Genomic DNA, 21,265 nt, shown 5'->3' with positions numbered 1-21,265 from the left:
ATAAGAAGACAAGTCTTGTTTCCCTTATAAATATGGACTGTATACATTAAGGAAAACAATGTTTAATCCTTATTTTTTAATACAGAAGGCTCAAGGTTCTTGTCAAATGTTGCCTTTATAAGCTTATAACAAAATTATAACTTACTTTACTGAGGTTTATAATGGAAGAAGTCCATATAGCAAAAGAGCTGTTTTAAATCAAGGGAAGAAGGTTACTCTGGTTGTTAATCTGCTTGGCAAATATTCCTTCATAATTTGTGAAAAGAATGCAAATCAGCCTTTTAATATGGATTTTGAAATGAGGTACAGTTTCTTGTTTTGTTTTTTCAGAACTCAGTCTGAAGAATAAGTGTAGCATAAGTCAAACTTGGTTTTTAGTCCATTTGCTTAATCGACATCATGGCTTCAGAAATCCAAATTTTGTGCTACTTTTCAGCCACCTTTCAAGGTGTTTGGTTATAATACTGTGTTGTTTTGAGGATATTTAGCCACTCATAAATAATTGTCTCAAGGTATTTAAAGGTGATTCGTGCCTTATTTTGATGCAAAATTAGTGGTTTTATTCTGTTTTAAAAGCAAAAGCAGAAAAAAAATTCTGCATGTTATTCTTAAAATTATCCAGAATAATACTACCAAATATTTGTATTTCAAACCAGTTCAAAGTCTGCTGTTAAACTTAGACTTCCTAGTATTATGGTGGATATAGTGAGAATGAAGTTAAATTGGGGTGAGTTCCAAAATAAAGGAAAGTGCTATCTTATATTCTACAGTGCCCATATTTTCTATAGTAACTAAACCAAATATTTGTAAGCTCCTCTGCTTTTTGAAATTATTTTTCAAAGAAGCAACACCTGTTATATAACAGAATTGTATAAACTAAAAAGACTTCTGGCGTTAGTACATAGTCTTTATCTGGCCTGTAATAGAGTCATGGTTCTTTCTGAATCCCACTCTCACTTTTTTCTTTTTACCCTTACATATTGCATCCGTGATATTCCAGGGGTATAGAGAAATAGTCTTGGAATTTAGGAGCTGTTTTTTTTAAGTGAAAATATTACTAAGTGGTATATTTTGATGATTATCTACTTTAGCATGTCTTAGAAAAGCAGCAAAATATAGCATGATTGTTTTTTCAGTTAATTAAAATTCATTAATAACATGTTCATTTAAAAACTATTCATTGCTTTTTGTACCAGTCATATGCAGGGTACAGTAACTGAGGATGTGGGGAATAAAATAACTGACATAGCCCCTGCTCTGAAGGAATAAATTAAAAGGAAAAGGAATTGCAAATTTGTATTAAAATAATGATAATAATGTGCTTTGCCTGGAAGTTATTAGCTGAGATTCTAACATACACATACAAAGTATTTAAAAAAAACAAAACAAAAACAAAAAAAAACTAGCTGCTTAATTTAAAGCATGCTCTAAGTATGAACCATAGTATCATTTCTAATTTCATTAACTTTCTCAATTATTATGCTAAGTATATTATGCTGCTAAGATACCCACATTTAAAGGGCAGATTCAGAGACTCCTTTAGAAACTGAGTGTCTTTGTTTATCTTATTATCAGATAACCAGGCAGCACAGGGCTCTCTATAGTGGAATGATGCTCCTTTTCAATACTTAGAGCCACTGTACTCAGTTTAGGAGTATCTGAAGGTGTGGATGCATGTTAATGGGAATCCAATTTTTACTATTTTTATATTAATAACAGCATTCTGTAGAAAAAGTCCCTCCCTTCTAAATAAAAACTGTGTGTGACTGCTGTTACTAGTGCTATTCTATGCGAATATCCTAATAATAGGATTCAGGAATTCTAATGAATTGTTTCTTAATTAAGGTGAAGAAGTAGACTCCTGATCAAGAGGAGAACACTGTGAAATGTCTCATAATCAATAGACCTTCATTCTCTGGTAGAAAATGTGGATTTTCAGGAAAAGATTGATTATTTTCATGAATAAATTTTCTTATACAAATTCCATTTTGTTTGGCATAAAAGACCCTGAATCTTAAGATATTTGTAAATCAGAATATTTAAGAATGTGAAATGAATCCTCAAATCTAGTTTCCTCCAAAGCACTTCTTAATGTAGGAAATAGTTTTTGCAAACCCTATGTCAGTACTAATGTCTTTCCTGAGTCAAGCCCAGTAATATTGTCAGTGAATGTTTCTTAAACCTTATTTAAGAAGAGGCAGAGTGGTTTTGAGCAAGCCAGTTAACATGATTTGATGAAGAAATAAGGAATTATGTACATTTAGACAGAAGAATATTTTATTTTGAAAATAATAGGATTTTGTGCAATAATTTTTCTTGCATAATTTAGTTCATATAAATATGTACATCTGTTTTTCTGGCAGATGCCTTAAGGTCATGTTTTTTGGTATTTGAGTAAATCTGTATGTAGCGATGTTCTCATTGATTTTAGAAAAAATATATTCTTTATATTGTTGCCAGGAGAAATGTTTTTGTTTATTTAAAATTATTATGGATATTATGTTATTGTATCATAACTAACTGCCTCAGCAACAATAAATATGCAATAAGAAAATCCTGTACCTTAGATTAGATTGACAATACTGTTACTTTAAAAGAAATATATACGGTACAAATTGCTGATTCTACGTGTGTACATTTAACAGATACTCAGTTCTGTATCACCTAAATCAAAATGGCATTTGTATGCTGATGACCACATATGTGGATTGTAGTATCCTTTGTGATGCATCTTTGATAAGATTTATAAAGGGCATTGCCAATACTTTTTGACTGTGTAAATTAAGTTAATTTTTTGTATGATGTACAGTTTGTTTAACCTTAGAGCTTCTATAGATTTCTACTTTTATTATACTTGAATGAGGCAGAAAAGCACTGTGGAAAATCTGTAGCTCTGGATGCAACATGCAAACATACCAAAAAATAATAATAATAAAGCAAGGTACTGAAGAGCAATGTTAACAGAATGCTTTATATCCAGAATGCTATGTTTTTTTCAAGCCACATTTTAGTTGAATGGAGTAAAGTTATACAATCTTTTATTTTAAAATGTTGGAAAGTCACAAATGATTACCTCTTTGATATGATGAACCTATAAATCTATTCATCTTTGTTATTTCATTTCTCAAATGTGAGCCTTGTTGAGGTCCATTATCAAATCTAGGCTTTGGTTGATTATATGATGTTTAGGACAAGGCAGAATTTAAAAACTGTGCATGTTTAGTGCATCACATGTCAAGTCACCATCCTTCCGACAGTGTAACTTCCATAAGGTTATTTTGAGAACTATTTAATAATTATATTGAAAAACTGGATTTCTTGAGTCTGTTATAGTTTGGTACTTATAGCAGTGCCTAAAACAGCAACAAATATGAACTGCATGAGTCCTACAACTTAAAAAGTCAGAGGAGGGGTTGAAAATGGAACTTTTTCAAAGTTTATTTCTCTTGCGTTAGATGAAGAACTATTTAAAGGGACTGAAAACCCTGAGCTTTTTCCTTGTCTTGGTAGCAGATATCTGTAAAAACCTACCCAGAATTGTGATTTACTTCATTGTTCTTGCATCCTTGAGGCTACAGTATAAATCATCTCCAAACTTGACTACTATTGGGAAGATGTGTATAAAAGCACCACTTTGGGAATTTTTTAAAAATATGCAAAAATAAATATTGAATAAAATCTACATTACCATAAAGCACCCAACAATGCAGTTCTAAAATAAAATTGGTCACAATTAAACTTAGCATGGTGATGACTCTTCTTTTATAATTGCCCAGTTATCCCCCAATAGTGTTCTAGCTAGACTGCTGTGAGAACCCTAATACCTGTATCTCCAAGCTTTGCAACTGCTGCAGTGTAAATTTAAGCCTACATCTTTCTGACAGGCCTACCTGAGAGGTATACTTTGTTTATTCTTATGTTTTGTCAATGGATTTTATTAGGTTCTAAAGTCATAGGAGAATTGTTAAGTAGTTATAATGTCACTAGGAATATAAGAGTTGTACTGTCCAAGTCAAACAACTGTGTTTATTGACCCCCACTTAAGGTTTAAGGACAGATGAAATGTAGTCATGTATAAATGAACAATGCTTCAGGGGCCAGAAAGATGAGCTTCTCATCCAAGAGCTCTGATGGTTTCACCTAAAGCAAAGGTCAAATTCCTATTGAAATAAGCACAACGTTTCCCTTTGGGTGCAGAATATCTGGGAATAACATGCTAAACCTTTCTTATTTATATAGAAGAAGCAAAAGCCTGACAATAAGAAAAGAAATATTATCCCTGCAAGCCAAGGGTTCGGCTATTTTTTGTTGATTTTGATTATGAAAACTTTGCCTGCTACAATCACAGGGATTATTAGTATCATTACCTTCAGTGTCTCTGTATGAGAGGCCTGGTCACATCTTCATTTTATAGATGCAGAAAAAAAAATCTCAGCTTGTGTTTACATATAAATAAAATACCCTACTTAGAGTATTATTATAGTAGTGGGTCTGGGAATTTCCTAGAAGTAAAAATGAGTTATTACATATGCATACAATTTTGTACATATGTGGAAAATAGTGCATCAATAATACAAAAATAAGATTCTGTTGTGGAAGGTTCCAGATGAATAAGAATTATTTCTCTAAAATAAGTGTCTTCTTTGAATTATTCAATATTTATTGAAAAACTTCTATGTATGTAGCAGCTGCAATATAGTTTGAAGGACAGAAAATATTTCCAAGTATCTAATTTACTTTGAATTCATGGTGGTTTGCTGGGTACAACTGCTTTAGTTTGGATTTGTGTCCCTGCCCAAGTCTCATGTCTAATTGTAATCCTCATTGTTGGAGGAGAGGCCTGGTGGGAAGTGATTGGATCATGGGGTCGGATTTCTCCCTTGCTGTTCTTGTGATGTTGAGAGAGTTCTCATGAGATTTGGTTGTTTAAAAGTGTATAGCACCTCCCACTTCTCTCTTCCTCCTTCTGGTCATGTAAAACGTGCCTACTTCCCCTTGCCATCTGTCATTATTGTAGGTTTCCTGAGGCCTCCCCCAGCCATGCTTCCTGTACAGCCTGTAGAACTGTGACTCAGTTAACCTCTTTTCTTTATAAATCACCCAGTCTCAGGTAGTTCTTCAAAGCAATGCAAGAACAGTCTAATACAACAACCACGAAATACAACTATAGAATCTTAGACTTTTATCTCATCCACAGGCTCCCAAACCTAGTCTTTCATTAGATTCACCTGGAGAGGTTTTTTTTTTTTTTAAAAAAAAAACAAAAAAACAAAAAACAAAAACAAGATAGAAAAACGATAAATTATATCCTTAATGTCCCATAGCAGCAAAAGGCCAAGCTGGGATTTGAACCCCACAGCTGGGCTTCAGCCCCCTTGCTATTAGACAGAAGTACAGGGCCGAAATCAAATGGCGTGACTATCATGAATTCCCTACACAACTTTCTTTTCTATTTCAACTTTCTCCTACAAGTATTGGGCAATCCTTTTTTGATAAAATATTCTATGCAAGTTTCTTATTTGTTTGTTTTTTCTTTATCTTCAGTACAGAATTCCCTAAATCTTTTTGGGAGATTGCATTAATGTTTAGTCCCTCCCTCCCTCCATCCCTCCCTCCTTCTTTCTTTTCTTCCTTCCTTCCTTCCTTTTCTTACTTCTTTCTTCCTTCCTTCCTCTTTCTCTCTTTCCTTCTCTACACTTTCCAGCATAGTCTATAATCTCATCTCAAATAATCTGTCTTATATATACCTGTTCTCTGTAGCATCTATCTCCTCTTTCTTTCTCTTTCTGTTAATTGTATTTGTGCTTATTAGTTGGTGGAGTGGGGAGTTCTACTTGGATTATTGTATAACTATATTGATAACAATAGGAGCATGCTTGAGGACATACAAAGGCATAAGTTGTGAATTTTTTCATATAGAGCCATTATTGACTTTTAAAGCTGCTGAGAACATCTAAAGATCTCTTGCAGAATATCCACAGATGTCATCTACAAAGTTGTTTTTCTCATGTTCAAGAACAGCACTTAAGACAAACTACTTATTCTTCAGTTTTGTTATTTTATAATCAACCTACTTTAAATATGGAGTGTATTTCAGATTTATGATGTTTTTTAGTAACACTATTTAAACATTAATTTAAAATAATGTATTTAAAATATACAAATTACTTTTGGTAACTCCAGTTCTAATTTAGGGACTGATTTTAAGATATCTATCTATCTATTTATCTATCTATCAACTATTTCAAGATATATATCCATTAGATATCTATCTTATGAATATGTACATATATATCATGAATATATATCTAGATGTATAATATATATTTAGATATAAATAGCACACATATAAATATATATAATATATATAATATTCATTTAATATTTCATTCTGTTTTCTCCAAAATCTAATACTTAAAATATATTTTTGAAAAAGAGCTAAGTTTTCTTAGATCTGATAAATGTCCAAATTGTATACAACCCATTAGGCAAAAATCCCAACTTGTGAAACATATGTTAAGGAGAAATGCTGTGCTTTACCTTATACCTGTATACATATATATACTATATACACCTATATATGTATACACCTATATACACCTTGTTGACAAACTGTTAGAAAATCATTTGAATTTATAAGAAAATTAGAATTGATAAGGCTTGAAACTGGTATATTTTAAAAACTTTCTACTAGAAAAATGTAACCAATATTTCTTATCAAATAATTATAGATAAGACATGGGTGCTCATACACATATTTTGGGCAAAGGATAATTTTGTATAAAAATAAGGGAATACTTTTCTTAGGGATTGTTGTGGGGTCTCAAAATTAATTCTTAACATGAAATTATAAGGTGAACTAAAAGTCCTTGGGTGTTTTGATTTCAAGATTTTTACAGGATTATGAAGTTGCTTTCCTGACACCTACAACTATTGTTTTATGTGAAGATTCTTTTCCTTTCAAGGTGCATCTTTCATATGTTTTCAAATTAGCTTTATTAAAATGTAATTTACATCCATCACAATTCACCCATTTCAAAACTATAATTCAGTGAATTTTGACAATTACATAGTCAAGCAACCACCACCACACCAAGACTGAGAACAGTTCCTCACCCTAAAAAGTTGTTTTGTGCTCTTTCGCACCTTCCCCTCCTCTCAGTCCTAATCCCTGGCCATCACTGATATGCTTTTACTATAGTTTTGCCTTTTCAAGAATTTTGCATCAATGAATTTTTTCACTTCGCATAGTGGTATTGTCAATCCTTTTAATTTCAGCCATTCTGGTTTGTGTGTAATGGTATCTCATTTTGGTTTTAATTTTTATTTGTCTTATGACCGAAGATCATGAGAGTCTTTTCATGTGCTTATTGGCAATTCATAGATCTTCTTTGGAGAATACTATATTCAGTTATTTTGTGCATTTTGTATTGAGTTGTTTCTCTTATTACTGACTTGTAAAAATTTGGCTTTAAAAAAATATATTGTGGATAAAAGTCCCTGATATATGTTTTACAAACCTTTTCTCCAGTTCGTGGCTTGCCTTTTCATTTTCCTGATAGTGTCTTTACAAAAAAGTCTTTAATTTGAGAATGTCTATCAGTTTTATTTTTCATCATTTATGCTTTTTGTTTTCTAAACAATTGTTACCTAACCAGAATGTCACTTGGCTTTTGAATGTTAATGTAACCTTGTACTCCTAGGATCAATTCAACTTAATCATAGTGTATTATTTTAAAAAATCTATTGCTGGATTCAATTTTCTGATACCTTGCTAAGAATTTTGGTGTCTACATTTATGAGAAATATTGCTGTGTAGTTTTCTTTAGTGCCTTTACAATTTTAGTATCGGAGCTAACCTAGATCTCATAGAATGAGTTGGGAAATTTTTCTCCCCTTTTAGTTTCTGAACTATTTTGTGTAGAATTAGTATTAGTTTCTCATTAAGTGTTTGGTTTAGCTCAACAGTGAGGCCATCTGGGCATGGAGTTTTCTTTAAGGGAAAGTTTTAAGCTATGAATTCAATTACTTAGCAGATATAGGACTCTTCCGCCCATCTCTTCATTTTCAGGTGAGCTTTGATAATTTGTATCTATCAAGAAATTTGTTTAAGTTTTAAAATTTACTTGCATTAAGTTGTTCAAAATATGATTTTACTATTCTTTTAATATCTATTGGGTCTGCAACTATATTCCATCTTTTATTTCTTTTTTTTTTTTTTTTTTTTTTTTTTTTTTTTTTTTTTTTTGAGACGGAGTCTCGCTCTGTCGCCCAGGCTGGAGTGCAGTGGCCGGATCTCAGCTCACTGCAAGCTCCGCCTCCCGGGTTTACGCCATTCTCCTTTCTCAGCCTCCCGAGTAGCTGGGACTACAGGCGCCCGCCACCTCTCCCGGCTAGCTTTTTGTATTTTTTAGTAGAGACGGGGTTTCACCGTGTTAGCCAGGATGGTCTCGATCTCCTGACCTTGTGATCCGCCCGTCTCAGCCTCCCAAAGTGCTGGGATTACAGGCTTGAGCCGGATATTAATAATTTGTGTCTAGCTTTGGGTTTCATTGGTTTTCTCAATTTTAAATCAGTTTCTATATCACTTCTTTATATTCTTATCATTTTGTTTTATTGAGGAAAAATTTGCTTAGCATATAAACCTAACCATGTTAGAGTATGCAATTGAGTAGTATTTAGTACATTGGTGTTGTGTAAGCATCACCTTTATTTAGTTTCGAAATATTTTCATCACCCCAAAAGGAAACTATTCATTAAGTTGTCACTTTCACTCCCTCTCCTAGGGCCTTATCATTTTTATTCCTTGCTTCTGCTTATTTTAGGTTTAATCTTTTCTTTTTCTTTTGTCTTAAGGAGATACTGATATTTAATCTTTCTTCTTCTGCCAGATCAAAATACATATGTTCTTTTAAAATTTCTCCTTTGACTTATGGGTTATTTGGAAGTGTGTTGTTTACTTTCCTATCATTTGGAGATTTTTTCAAATGCCTTTCTGTTATTGATTTCTAATTTAATTAGATTAACATAATATGTTAATTAGAGAACATATTATGCATGATTTAAATCATTTTAAATGTATTAAGGCTTGTTTTATGATGCATATTTTGTGTGCATTTGAAAAAAGTGTATATATTCTTTTGTGTTCTATAAATAATGACATCCATTTGACTGATAATGTTGTTACAGTCATTTATATAATTTTTAATTTTTTTTGTCTACATGTTCTATCAGTTGAGAGCAGTATTGAAATTTCTGACTAGAATTGTAAAATTTTCTTTTCTCCTTTGAGCTGTATCAGTTTTTGCTTTATAAAGCTTGAAGTTCTTTTATTAAGCCTGTTCAAACTTTTGATTTTACCCTTATTGATAAACTGCCTTGTTTATCACTATGAAATTTTCCTCTTGATCAAAGGTAATATTCCTTGTTTTAAAAATATTTCTTTCCAATGTAATTATAGCCAATACCGCTCTTACTTTGTGTATGCATGGCATACAATTGCCCTTTTACATTCAAGCAATCTGTGTCATTATATTTAAAGAAGGTTTTTTGTATACAGAATTTCACTGAGTTTTCCATTTTTGTCCAACCTGATGATCTCTGCCTTTCAATTGCATTGTTTAGGTCTTTCACATTTTATATAATCACTGATATGCATTGGAATAAATTCACCATACTTCTGTTTGCTTTGTATTTGTCCCATTTATTATTTATTTATTTTTTCCTATTTTCTTCCTCTTTTTGATTAATTGAATGATTCTCATGATTACACTTTGTCATCACTATGGCTTACATTATATCGCTCTTTAAAATTTTATTTCGTGTTTGCTCTTAGATTTAAAATACATACCATAAACTTATCATGAATTACCTTTAAAAATATAGCACTTCATATATGGTGTAAAAACCTGATAGTTCTCCGCTATGTCCTTGGTATTTCTGTCGTATATATATCTAAATATCTTGTAAATTGTATAATACATTATTATTTTTTGAAAATTGTTTGAAACTGTTACCTTTAAAGATATCAATAAGTGAAAAGAGTGTCTTTCATATTTACCCACACAATTACCATTTGTGGCACTCTGCACTCCTTTCTGTAGATGTGTATTTGCATATGCGTCGTTTCTCTTTATACCTGAAGAACATCCTTTACTGTCTCTTGTAGTGCAAATTTGCTGGCAATAAATTCTCTCCATTTCTGTTATTTTGAAAAATTATTTTTTGCATGTTTTTACAGGTTAATGGTTTTTTTCTTTCAGTGCTTTAATATGGTCATTCTACAGTCTTCTGGCCTGCATAGACTGACAAGAAATCTGCTGTAATTCATACCTTTGTTCCTTAAAGTGTCTTTTTTTTTTTTTTTGAGACGGAATCTCGCTCTGTCGCCCAGGCTGGAGTGCAGTGGCGCGATCTCGACCCACTGCAAGCTCCGCCTCCCAGGTTCACGCCATTCTCCTGCCTCAGCCTCCAGTGTAGCTGGGACTGCAGGCGCCCGCCACCACGCCCGGCTAAATTTTTCTATTTTTAGTAGAGACGGGGTTTCACCGTGTTAGCCAGGATGGTCTCAATCTCGTGACCTCGTGATCTGCCCGTCTCGGCCTCCCAAAGTGCTGGGATTACAGGCGTGAGCCACCGCGCCCGGCCTAAATAGTGTCTTTTATCTTTGGCTGCTTTTCAGTTTCTCATGACCACTGATTTACCATATCCAGTATATTTTTAAATTTCAGATGTTATACTTTTCCTCCTGAAATTCGATCTCTGTGTGTGTGTGTGTGTGTTCAATGTATTTTCTCATTATATCATCTTCAAAGATTTGTAATAGCTGTTTTATGGTCCTTGTCTGCAAACTGTATCATCTCTGTTATTTCTGGGCCTGTTTCTATTGATTTTTAAAATTTGGCTATGGGGTGTATTATCCTGCTTTTTTGAACGTCTAGTTAGTTTTGATGGGATGCCAAATATTCTTGGATGCCAGATTTCATTGTATTGCTTTAAATAGTCTTGACATTTTGTTCTGGGATGCAGTTAAATTCCTTACAAATGAGATTTACCTTTTAAAAGCTTGCTTTAAACTTTATTACTATGGGTCCAGAATGGCCTTTATTGTGAAGCTAGTTTAGGCCTTTGACTGAGTCAGTATCTATTGGAAAACTCTTCTCTGTACACCCATGTTAGGAGGTCTTTCCCCTCAGATGGAAAACTAAACTATTCCCAACTATCTGACATCTGGGAATTGTTTTGTTTATGCTTTTCACATAAGTCGTTATGACCTGGAGTAGTTTCTTCACACATATTTGTGGATCTAAGACAAAGACACAATGGGACGTCTCTGTAGATATCTGTAACGATCCTCTACTTCTCTGCTACACACATTCTAGCTGCCATGGCCTCTTCAAATACAATCTCTGTCTCTTCAGCTCAGTGAGAACACCAGGCTTTGAAAGGGTCCCCCTCACATTGTTGCAGCCTGATAACTGCTGCCTCTAGGCAGTAAGTCCATGCAATTGTAGAGCTTACTTTACTCATTTCTCTTTTCTCATGGATCAAAGTCCTTGCTTTCTGTTGTCTTACATCTGAAACCAATGTTTCATATATTCTCTCTGAATTTCTTGTTGTTTATAGTGGTAGGGCAATCGCATGGCAATTAGTCTTTCTTTTTTTTTTTTTTTTTTTTTTTTGAGATGGAGTCTCGCTCTTGTCACCTAGGCTGGAGTGCAATGGCGTGATCTCAGCTCACTGCAACCTCTGCCTCCCAGGTTCAAGCAATTCTCCTGCCTCAGCCTCCAGAGTAGCTGGGATTACAGGCGCCTACCACCATGTCAGGCTAATTTTTGCCTTTTTAGTAGAGACAGGGTCTCACCATGTAGGCCAAGGTGGTCTCGAACTCCTGATTGCAGGTGATCCACCTGCCTCAGCCTCCCAAAGTTCTAGGATTACAGGCGTGAGCCACCACACCCAGCCTGCAATTAGTCTTTTGTGAGTGGGATCTGACATAGTTTGGATGTTTGTCCCCTCAAAATCTTATGTTGAAATGTGACTCCAATGTTGGAGGTGGGGCCTGGTGGGAGGTGATCAGGTCATGAGGGCACGTCCCTTATGAGCAGCTTGGTGCCCTCTCCATGGTAATGAGTGAGTTATCTTCTGTGAGTTCATGTAAGATGTAGTTGTTTAAAAGATCCTGGGACTTCCTCCCCTCTTCCTCTCTTGCTCCTTCTTTGCTTTCCATTATGATTGAAAACTTCGTGAGGCCCTCCCCAGAAGCAGATGCTGGTGCCATGCTTCCTGTACAGCTTGCAGAGCCATGAACCAAATAAATCCCTTTTCTTTATAAATTACTCAGCCTCAGGTATTTCTTTATAGTAGTGCAAAATGAACTAATGCAGTATCAGAAATCTCTCTCATTTTAAAAAGAAGGGTTAATTCTTCAATTTTCTGGCAAAAATGTATTCCTTAAGTTCATCATTGACATACAGTATAGTTATAAACATTCCATTTCCATGTAACTTTAGGAAGGCTAATGCACATGTCAACATTTTTGCTTACTGACCTTTTATCTCACTCCATACAGATTCCATACAAAGTATAGTCTTAAAGTCACCAAGAAATCATGCCTTTTTTTTTTTTTTTTTTTTTTTTTTTTTTTTGTGGCATGGAAGAATCTAATGACTTTCAACATCAGGGCAAGAGTGTTAGATAAAACATACCAAAAATATTTAAAGTATTTGCTATGTCTCCCAAAACGAGTAATTGAGGCTTCAAAACTAACAAAACAAAGCCAAATCGGTGAGTCAGTGAGGTGGCAGGTGGTAAGTATGGGTATAGTTCCTGTGAGTTAATATCAAATTAATATCCTCAGGGATTCGGCAGATACAGCATTTGGTCCTCAAGAGGTATGAAGGACAAATTAAGACCTCTGTGTCAAGACCCTTGATGGAACGCCTAGTCTATTAAGGTGGGACTAGAAGTATTCCAATCTCTGACCCAGAAAACTAACAAAGGAACTTTTTGTCTGCCTAGGGATCTGGATGGAAAAATAAACCTAGAAACAAACCAACAAACAAAATTTCTGTATACAAAAATCAAACTTCAGTATTTGCTTCATGTGGGTTTGTAGTAGATTATAGAGTACATAAATTCTGTTTATTATGCACACATCATAGTACTCCCAAACTAATAAATTACAATAAAACGTAGTCCACAACAAGTGGCAACTCTGAAACCCCCTATAGAAGTAAAGAAAAGTCACTCTGTAGGTGTGCTTTAAAATTCAGAGCACATTGGACCACCATAGGAAACAGCTCCCACGAAAGATGATTTTTATAAATAAATCAAGTGATAAAATGTTGTTCCTTGAAAACTAGAAAAATAAAGCAACTTGGATTGACTATACAATAAACAAAAAATTGAAGAAAAATATTGTCATTATTTAGACAAGATGGAATTCAAAAAGGCAGTGTAGATAAGCAAGCAGTTTTCTTAATATGCCAAGTTGAATGAAGCTACAACTCCAGATAATTATAACTTCACTTTTTCCCTGTAGTCTTAGTACAGATTCCATACCCTCTTGGTATAGTTTCTATTGTGACAGTTACTCTAAGGTTTTGTGACTGTTTACCTATTTGCCCTTTCCCTAAACCCTGCTTCACAGGTGCTCAAATATTTTATTTGTGTCTGTTGCTCCTAGATGCTCTGGTAGGAATCAGAGGAAAAAAATTAAGTGAATAACTGATTTTCATGTACATGAATTAATCTGATATCCACGTTGACCTTGATGGCCAGTCTCTTATGACTGTATTATGACTTATTCACTTAAAAACACAAATTTTGTTTTGTTCATCTTTGAATCTCCAGCTCTTAATATGACATCAGGTTCATAGCAGACACTCAATAGCTTGGTGTTGAAATTGCATAGAATACCACTAGTTCAAGATGGCAGAACTTTGGAAGGATCTGTTTACTCTCCATGAATATGATAAATAAATTATCCATCCTTTGTAAATGGCTTACTATACATCACATCAGAAATGCAAAACCAAAGCCAAAAGGAATACTGTTGAGTTCAATAATAGCAAAATTAAAAGTCTCAATTAAAACTAACTCTGAAGTAATGCTGAAAGTGTGAAAGAAACACAAGCAAGTAATCAGGAACTTCTTTCTGAAGCTCCAAATCCTGGAGGAAGTTAATTTTCTCGTCATTTGTGCATGAATTATGGGTAAAGGTTCTCAAATTAAATTATAGGGAAGTATTATATGCACTTATAAGAGCTACCCAAACCAAAGGATCAAAATTGTCTGGCTTCTGATTTATTGGAAGAGTAATTTCAATGTGAAACTTTTTATCCAATCAGAATCTCTTTCTTTACATAATGTTGTCAGTGAATAAAGTGCAGTGTTAACAGTAAAGATCATTATGTATTTTAAAGTTCAAAGTGAATAGTATATACAAGCAACTAACATTTAGTTTGTTCTACATATTTATTTAATTATTTTAAAAATGTTAATCTGGCAGGAAAGAATTTAGAGGTCATTTGAAACTAGATCTATTTAAATTATTTAACAGAATCCTGGCCAAATTTGACCCAGGGCATATTATAAGGCAGATCATGATATTATCTTGCTATGCTGGATACTCTGAATACCATAATGAGCAATGTTGGAATTTCAGCCTAATTAGTGGCATCTTGTTTTGTAATTTATCTTGGGTGGCCTTCCTTACAGGGTGAACTTTTTTTTTTTTAACTTTCTCATCCTGTCACATTTTAGATGTCACCGGTATTTATTTAATTATCTTCTCCTTCCCTCTCTTTTCAATCCATTATTGCCTCCCTCCACAACAGAACATGTCTTTTAGAGTTATGCTGCTCTTTTGACCTGGACAGTAACAAAAAATATCTTTCAAGATAATCAACTTCTTTCAGAAATTTCTATGTCCTCTGTTTCGCGTAGTCTTCTCTGCCACCGCCATTTTTTTTTTCTCCCAGGTTAAGATTTTAGATGATATGTTTGATTTCAATTAATTGTATTGTTCTTGGCACCAAATGCAAGATATTTTGTGATTTTTTAAAATCATTCTAATATCTTTTAGATTGGCAAAACACATGGAAATGAGTGAACTGAATAATTCTGCTGCTTAGAAGAAACGTGAAGAAGTATTACTATATGAACTTGTTCTTTTTTAAATTTTGTTAATATTAATTTTGATAATATTTGGGGTACAGGTGGTTTTTGGTTACATGGATAAATTCTTTAGTAGTGATTTCTGAGATGTTACTGTACCTGTCATCTGAGTAGTGTACACTATACCCAATATGTGGTCTTTTATCCCTCACTTTCCTCCCAAACTTCCCTCCAACCCAAGCCTCCAAAGTTCATTATATCATTCTTATGCCTTTGCATTTCTCATAGCTTAACTCCTATTTATAAGTAAGAAGATGTGATATTTGTTTTTCTATTCTTGAGTTACTTCACTTAGAATAATGGCCTCTAGCTCTATCCAAGTTACTGAGAAAGACTATTTCATTCCTAGTTACGGCTGAGTAGTATTCTATGTATATCTACCCAATTTTCTTTATCCACTCTTTGGTTTATGGACACTTAGGTTGGTTCCATATCTTTGCAATAAAGAATTGTGCTGCTATAAACATGCATGTCCATGTCATTTCCTATAATGACTTCTTTTCCTTTGGGTAGCTGTCCAGTAGTGGGACTGCTGGATCAAATGGTAGTCCTACTTTTAGTCCTTTAAGGAATCTGCATACTGTTTCCCACAGTGGTTGTACTAGTTTACATTCCCACCAGCATTGAAAAAGTGTTCCCTTTTCACCACATCCATGCAAACATCTGTTGTTTTTTCACTTTGTAATTATTGCCATTCTCGTAGGAGTAAGGTGGTATCTTATTGTGGTTTTAATTTGCATTTCCCTGATAATTAGTGATGTTAAGCATTTTTCCATGTTTGTTGGATGTTTGTATATCTTCGTTTGAGAATTGTCTATTCATGCCCTCTGCCCAATTTTTGATGGGATTTTTTTTTTTTTCTGATTGGTTTGAGTCCCTTGTAGATTCTGGATATTAGTCCTTTCTTAGATACATAGTTTGTGAATATTTTCTCCCACACTGCCTGTTTACTCTGCTGATTATTTCTTTTGCTATGCAGAAGGCTTTTAGTTTAATTAGGTTCCATTTATTTATTTTTGGTTTTGTTGCATTTGCTTTTGAGGACTTAGTCATGAATTCTTTGCCTAAGCCAATGTCTAGAAGAGTTTTTCCAACGTTATCTTCTAGGATTTTTATGGTTTCAGGTTTTAGATTTAATTTTTTGATTCAACTTGAGTTGATTTTTTATAAGATGAGAGATGAGGATCCAGTTTCATTCTTGTACATATGGCTTGCCAGTTTTTCCAGCACCATTTATTGAATAGGGTGTCCTTTCCCTGATTTATGTTTTTGTATGCTTTGTTGAAGATCAGTTGGCTGTATCTGGCTTTATTTCTGGGTTTTCTGTTTTGTTCCATTGGACTACATTATACCAGTACCATGCCATTTCAGTTACTACAGCTACTATAGTAGTATAATTTGAATTTGTGTAATGTGATGCCACCAGATTTGTTCTTTTTGCTTAGTATTACTTTGGTTATATGGGCTCTTTTATGGTTCCATAAGAGTTTTAGGATTGTTTTTTCTAGTTCTGTGAAGAAAGATGGTGGTATTTTGATAGGAATTGTATTGAATCTGCAGATTGCTTGGGGCATTATAGTCATTTTCACAATATTTATTCTACCCATCCATGAGCATGGATGTGTTTCCATTTGTTTGTGTCACCTATGATTTCTTTCAACAGTGTTTTGTAGTTTTCCTTGTAAAGCTCTTTCTACCCCCTTGGTAAAGTATATTCCTTTTTTTTTTTTTTTCAGTTGTCATAAAAGTGATTGAGTTCTTAATTTTATTCTAGCTTGGTCATTGTTGGTGCATAGCACTGCTACTTATTTGTATACATTGATTTTATATTCTGAGACTTTACTGAATTCATTTATCAGATCTAGAAGCTTTTTGGCTGAGCCTAGGATTTTCTAGGTGTATGATCTTATCATAGGCAAGCAGTGACAGTTGGACTTCCTCTTTTCTAATTTGGATGCCCTTTATTTCTTTCTCTTGTCTGATTGCTCTGGCCAGGCCTTCCAGTACTATGTTGAATAGAAGTGGTGAAAGTGGGCATCCTTGTCTTATTCCATTTCTCAGGGGGAATGCTTTCAACTTTTTCCCATTCAGTATAATGTTGGCTGTGGGTTTGTCATATTTATTACTTTGAATTAAGTCCTTACTATGCCTATTTTGTTAAGGGTTTTTATCCTAAAGGCATGCTGGATTTTTTTCAAAAGGTTTTTTTTTTGTTTTTGTTTTTGTTTTTGTTTTTTTGTTTTTTTTTTGGCGTCCATTGGGATGATCATATGGTTTTTGTTTTAAATTCTGTTTATGTGATGTATCATGTTTATTGACTCAGGTATGTTAAACCATCCCTGCATCCTTGGTATGAAACTCACTTGATCATGGTGCATTATCTTTTTGATATGCTGTTGGATTCAGTTAGCTATTTGAGGAGTTTTTTGTTGAGGAGTTTTACATCTTTGTTCATCAGGGAAATTTGTCTGTAGTTTTCTTTTTTTGTTATGTCCTTTCCTGGTTTTGGTATTAGGGTGATACTAGCTTCATAAAATGATTTACAGAGGATTTCCTCTTTATCTTTTGGAATAGTTTCAGTAGGATTGGTACCTGTATTAGGGTGATACTAGCTTCATAAAATGATTTACAGAGGATTTCCTCTATCTTTTGGAATAGTTTCAGTAGGATTGGTACCTATTCTTTGGATGTCTGATAGAATTCAGTTGTTAATCCATCTTGTTCCGTATGTTTTTTGTTGGCAATTTTTTTTTTGGTTACCATGTCATTCTCGCTGCTTATTATTGGTCTGTTCAGAGTTTCTATTTCTCCTTGATTTAATCTAGGAGGGTTGTATATTTTCATGAACTTATTCATCTCCTGGAATGAGTTGAATTCCAGGAGATGAATAGTAGTAGCCTTGAGTGATCTTTTGTATGTCTGTGGTATTGGTTGTAGTATCTCCCATTTCATTTCTAAATGAGATTATTTGGATCTTCTCTCTTCTTTTCTTGGTCAAGCTCACTAATGTTCTATCAATTCTGTTTATCTTTTCAAAGAACCAGCTTTTTGTTTCATTTTTCTTTCGTATTTTTTTTGTTGTTGTTGTTATTTCAATTTTATTCAGTTCTGCTCTCTTCTTTGTTATTTCTTTTCTTCTGCTGGGTTTGGGTTTGGTTTGTTTTTATTTCTCTAGTTCCTCGAGGCGTGACCTTAGATTGTCTATTTATGCTCTTTCAGACTTTTTGATATAGGCATTTAATGCTATACACTTTCATCTTAGCACCACTTTTGCTGTATTCCAGAGGTTTTGATACATTGTATCACTGTTATCATTCATTTCAAAGAACTTTTACATTTTCAACTTGATTTCATTGTTAACCCCTAAATCATTCAAGAGTGGATTATTTAATTTTCATGTATTTGTATAGTTTTGAGCGTTTCTTTTGGAGTTGATTTCCAGTTGTATTTCACTGTCATCTGATAAGATACTTGATATGATTTTGATTTTCTTAAATTTATTGAAACTTGTTTTTTGGCAGCCTATCATATGGTCTATCTTAGAGAATGCTCCATGTGCTTATGAGAAGAATGTATATTCTGCAGTTGTTGGGAAAAATGTTCTGTAAATATCTGTTAAGTCCATTTGTTCTAGGGTGTAGTTTAAGTCTATTGTTTCTTTGTTGACCTTCTGTCTTGATGATCTGTCTAGTGCTGTCAGTGGAGTATTGAAGTTCCTCACTAACATTGTGTTGCTGTCTATCTCATTTCTTAGGCCTAGTAGTAATTGTTTTATAAAATCTGGGAGCTCCAGTGTTAGGTGCATATAAATTTAGGATTGTAATATCTTCCTCTTGGACTAACCCTTTTATTATTATATAATGTCCTTCTTTGTCTTCTATTACTGTTGTTGCTGGTATAAGAATAGCTTCTATTACTGTTGTTGCTGGTATAAGAATAGCTACTCCTGCCTGCTTTTGGTTTCTATTTGCATAAAATATCTTTTTCTACCCCCTTAGGTTTATGTGAGTCCTCATGTAAGTCTCTTGAAGGTAAGTCTCTTGAAGACAGCAGATATTTGGTTAGTGTTTTTTTTTTAAAAAATTTATTCTGCTATTCTGTATCTTTTAAGTGGAGCATTTAGGCCATGTACATTTGATGCTAATATTAAGATGTGAGGTACTGTTCTATTCATCGTATTAGTTTTTAACTAGATACTTTGCTTTTCTTCATTGTGTTATTGCTTTATAGACTCTGTGAGATATCTGCTTTAGGAGGTTCTATTTTGGTGTACATTGAGGTTTTGTTTCTAGATTTAAAACTCCTTTTAGCATTTCTTGTAGTGTTGGTTTGGTAGTGGTGAATTCTGTCAGTATTTGTTTGTCTCAAAAACACTTTTTCTCTCCTTCAGTTATGAACCTTAGTTTTACAAGATTCTTAGGATACAAGATTCTGATGGTTATTTTGTTTAAGGATGCTAAAGATAGGACCCTTGTGTCTTCTGGCTTATAAGGTTTCTGTCGAGAAACTTGCTGTTAGTCTAATAGGTTTGCCTTTATAAGTTACTTGATGCTTTTGTCTCACAACTCTTAAGATTCTACTCTTTATCTTTATTTTAGATAGCCTGATGACTATGGGCCTTGGTGGTGATCTTCTGAATTTCCCAGGAGTTCTTTGAGCTTCTTGTATTCGGAAGTCTAGATCTCTAGCAAGGCCAGGATAGTTTTTCTCAATTATTCTCTCAAATAAGTTTTCCAAACTTTTAGACTTCTCTTCTCCCTCAGGAACACCAGTTATTCTTAGGTTTAGCCATTTTACATAATCCCGTATTTCTTGGAGACTTTGTTAGTTTGTTTTCTTTGTCTTTGTCTGATTGGGTTAATTTGAAGGCCTTGACTTCAAGTTCTGAAATTTTTCTTCTATTTGTTCTAGTCTATTGTTGAAACCTTCCCCTGCATTTTTTTTTTCCATATGTGTGTCTTTCATTTCCAGAAGTTCCATTTTTTTTTTTAATTTATGATATCTATTTCTCTGGAAGATTTTTCTTCATATCTTAGATTGTTTTTAAAATTTCTTTAAGTTAGTTTTCACCTTTCTCTGGTACCTCCTTGAGTAGCTTAATAGTCGACCTGTTGAATTCTTTATCTGGCACTTCAGAGATTTCTTCTTGGTTTTTCTGGGGAGCCAGTATGATCTTTTGGGGGATGTTAATAGAATCCTGTTTTGTCATATTACCAGAATTACTTCTTGGGTTCTTTCTCTTTTGGGTAGACTATTTCTTCCAATTGTTCTTGAATTTATTTTTTATTTGACAGACTGTTTTTTCTTTTTAATTTCTATTTTTTCCCTCTTAAAGATCTGACTTTAGCTTGCATTTTATTTTAGCCTAATTTGATTCTTGGTGCTTTTAGGGATGAAGACTATATATGAGTTCCTTAGTTATAGAGTCTTTGTGCACCCACTTTTCCAGATCCTGAGTATGGTAGTTACGTACTTAGTATGTGGGCAAGTTCACTGTCTCCTATGGGGTTGGAAATGGCAGGGATTTCTTGAAACTTATCTCATTCTCTCATAATGTACACTTTATTTATTTAATTTTTCCCTGGTATTTTATTTACTGAGTTGATAATTAAGGCTTCAAGCCAATAGGGGCAGTATCCCTGGGTAGGCACTGCTTGTAGGTAAGGTAGGTGGGTAGATGTAATACCCAATGGTGGGCAGAAGTCCCAGCCTTGATGAAGGTGGCTGGGGGAGCTCTCAATTAGATGTGCTGAGGTTTTATCAGGGTGAATGGTGGGAGCTACCTCAGCTCCCCTGCTAGGCCTGCAGGAAAGCTATCCACCTCATAGTCTCACTCCTGCCCCAGTATACTGGCTCTTCAGATCAGAAAGTCACCTCTTTTCCTCTATAGAAATGTTAATATTTCAAGTAGGGAGGGATTGTGACTCTGCCTCTTGTGCGGGCCTGAATCTGTGGAGTGCTCCTCCCGTGGAGCTGTAATGAACTTGAATTGTTCCAGAAAGGCTGTCTATAAGTGCATCCATGCTGTATTCCCATGTGAGAAGCCCCAGATGTGACTGTAGTGGTCTTCTGGGGGGAACTAGGA

The 21,265-nt window shown here is 34.1% G+C and overlaps 2 protein-coding genes across 6 annotated transcripts in view; one reads left to right on the top strand and one right to left on the bottom strand.

Annotated features, from left to right (window-relative positions):
- Positions 1–3,742, top strand: part of DENND1B (DENN domain containing 1B) — a 279,648-nt gene extending 275,906 nt beyond the window's left edge. For all 3 annotated transcript variants that reach the window (XR_012430982.1, XR_012430989.1, XR_012430990.1), the window contains exon 24: positions 1,846–3,742. The gene's annotated coding sequence lies outside the window, so the exon portion shown is untranslated. The remainder of the gene's footprint in view (positions 1–1,845) is intronic.
- CRB1 (crumbs cell polarity complex component 1) overlaps positions 1–21,265 on the bottom strand; it is a 500,591-nt gene that overhangs the window by 204,966 nt on the left and 274,360 nt on the right. The gene's annotated exons all lie outside the window — the stretch shown is intronic.

Source organism: Macaca fascicularis, chromosome 1, assembly GCF_037993035.2.
Source record: "Macaca fascicularis isolate 582-1 chromosome 1, T2T-MFA8v1.1".
In the NCBI taxonomy this organism is placed as follows: Eukaryota; Metazoa; Chordata; class Mammalia; order Primates; family Cercopithecidae; genus Macaca; species Macaca fascicularis.
This window is presented reverse-complemented; position numbering and strand designations above follow the sequence as displayed.